Source organism: Octopus bimaculoides, chromosome 2, assembly GCF_001194135.2.
Source record: "Octopus bimaculoides isolate UCB-OBI-ISO-001 chromosome 2, ASM119413v2, whole genome shotgun sequence".
NCBI lineage: Eukaryota > Metazoa > Mollusca > Cephalopoda > Octopoda > Octopodidae > Octopus > Octopus bimaculoides.
The window spans coordinates 191,079,228-191,082,541 of NC_068982.1; positions in this window are offsets into that span (position 1 = coordinate 191,079,228).

Below are 3,314 nucleotides of genomic sequence, written 5' to 3' on the forward strand. Positions count from 1 at the left end.
CATCATCATCATCATCATCATCATCATCATTATTATTATTATTATTATTATTATTATTATTATTAATATTATTATTATTATTATTATTATTATTATTATTATTATTATTCAAGCATTGGGCTGGCGGGGTCGTTAATGCTTCAGACAAAATGCTTATCAGTATTTCTTCTGACTCTGCTCATTCTGAGTTCAAATCCTATTGAAGTTAACTTTTCCTTTCATCTTTTCAGGGTCAGTAATATATAGCACCAGTCAAGTGCTGGGGTTGATGTATTTGACTTGCCCCCTCCCCTCAAAATTGCTCGTCAAGTGCTAAACTTTGAAACCATTTTTGTTGCTGTTGTTCAGGCAGTGACCTGGCAGAGTCACCATTGTGTCGGACAGAACGTTCAGTGGCATCTCTTTTGACTCTTCACATTCTGAGTTCAAGTCCTACCAAGGTCAACATTGCCTTTTGTTCCTCAAAAGTTAAAATAACTGCCAAGTCCTGGGGTTAATGGGATCAACATAACCCACCCCTACTGTTACACCTCATGATTGCTGGACTTGTGCCTAAATTAGGCAATAGTTGTATGATTTTCTTTCTGGGTCCATTCATACGTCAGCCTTTAAATCCCTCTTTTGCAGGGGCCCTAAATTGTATAAACCCACCATTTACCTTTAGATACCAGTTATATCCATAGTTTTTGTGTAGATCTGACACAAAATACAATTGCAGGATTTCTGAAGATCAGAAAAGCAAAATTAAGAATTGTACCTTGTGAAAGTTGACATTGCTCTTCCTCAGATAACCCCAAGGTGGCACTTGTGAAATTCCAACTCACACTGGTAACTTGAACCCCTATATGTTCGGTTAATTAAACTTTTTTTTCTTGTTTGTAAAAAGATCCTGGAATCATTCTGCATACATTGGTATGTGTAGTGTAGTTGTAGAATTTGATGAAGGCCACAACGCAGTCAATGGTAAATGTATTATTTTATAGTAAAAGTACAAATTGACAGGAATGTACTGATGGCCGAGGTTGAATGAAAAACCTTCAACAAGTGTGTGTGTGTACATACACACACAGGAACTACTATGTATGTGTGCAGTATATATATATAATGTATATGTGGATACGTATGTGTGAATGCATGTATGTAACTATTCATCTAGGTATGTATGGAAGTTGTCATCATCATCATCTAACGTCCGTCTTCCCTTCTGGCATTGGTTGGATGGTTTGACAGGATCTCACAAGGCAAACGGCTTTGTTGGTCTCCAATGCCTGATTTGGCATGGTTTCTACAGTTGGGTGCCCTTCGTAACATCAACCTCGTTACAGAGTGTAGCTGGGTGCTTTTTATGTGGCACCAGCACTAGTGAGGTCACCAAGTACTTCGCAAGACCCCTCAAGTGACTGGGAGTGCTGTGGGAGGTGACTTTGTGCCAGGTGTAGAGAGAACTAAATTAGGAAAGAGGGACAGGAGCAGGTGTCTTGCTCTGGAGGAGATACACTGAATATTTGGATTTAAGAATATAGGTTCCATGTGATATACATATTCATGATGTCTAAGACATGCTGATTTCTCCAATTTTAACCCCACCCGAGTCACCATCTTCCTCTAATCACTCTAACATTCTCCAAACAAGTATTTATGTTTGCCTGTATGTGTACAAATGTGTGAGTATAAAAACAAAGTCCTGTCCCCCTTTCAATTTTCTATCTCTCCTCCACACCCTGGCCTTAACCACTCCCAGACTTCTTGAAATTTTTGTTTATTTTATTATTTATTTTTGTTTTTTTTTATATGATTTCTCAATGTCAACTCATCTCCCCCACACACACACACTTTTGTGTAACCCCCTTCCTCACTCTCCCAGACAAATACCAGATCTTATTATTAAAGAAACTGATATGAGAACAGACCAGTCTGAAGAATGCTTTAAGCAGGAAACTCTCGATCTTCGGTCAGTGTTTTGAAAAAAAATTTGGTCACTTAAAAAATAGAATTACAATTTGTAAAGATTTGTTCATTAAAAGCAAAATAATAACGATCAGATAAGTCATTCTTTTTATTTTTCAAACGTGTCTGTGTGTATGTACGTGTATCTATATATATATATATACATATATATACATACACACACACACACACAGACAGACATACACACACAGTATATTGTTCTGTTGTTGGTATCCAGCAAGAGATAAATGCTATTTAATGAAGAAACCTATGGTATCACTTTAGAGAATGCTATTTCTGATACAAATATAAATTGCAGAGTCGTTAAGTAATGCATAAAGTCTCTTACAGCTGTTTCTAGAATAGCTGTGCATATGGTGTATAGGTCATTGAACAAACATTTCCATAGAAGCCAACTATTCCATCTTCAAAGCATCAAGGAATTATTCTTAATAAATGTGAGCAGCTACAGTACAGTTTCCTGCTCTGAAAGTTCAAGCTTAGACATGTTTATACAAGTCCAACTGATTACTGTTCCATTTTGTAATTGCTTAATTGCTTACACTGAAATCCTGTGTTCATTGAATGAAATGAATATAAACTAACTGAAAGTGGTTGTTTGTCATGCTAGAAATAGCAGAAAAATCTCCCCCTTTGCCCTCTCCACTACCACATTCCTGTATATAACACACAATGATGAAAATATGTTCATCATTTTACTGCAGAAATCAGATATATATCTACTTCAAATCTCATTACCTTTAATTTTGGGAAGCAGTTTTATATTCCAGTCCATCTTTTGTTGAGGAATGTCATGTTTGAAGCTATTTTGTACTGAGATATGCCAAGTTTATTGAGGCAATATGACTTGCAGAAAATAATACAAGTTGCATTTTCTCTTTTTTCTTTAAATTTTTGTAAACATTTAATGTCATTATTGGAATAATGACATTAAATGAAATTTAATTTTATAATCAAAGAGTTATTTATCACATTTTAGAATGAAGAAATTGTTGCTTGTTTCATGGACAAAGGTATTTATAAACAGTGACATACATTTAGGTAGGGGTTTCACTCAGCAACAAATCTTATGAAATACTTTTATTTTTTTATTTGACCCAAGATGGAGGGGGAAAATAACATATTACACCCCCTTCTCAGTGGTGCCCTGGGGTAAGATAGAACCACTATCCCAAGATGTTTCTACGTTGCTGCTCTTGTGTCTACCTAAAAATATCACTGACATAATGAGAAGTTGTTTTAAAAATGATGTATTTAAATCTATCAGACTAATGTAATCAATAACCAATCATTAGAATAGATTTGAATACCTCATGTTTTATATAAGTCGTAGAGTTATTTTGGGG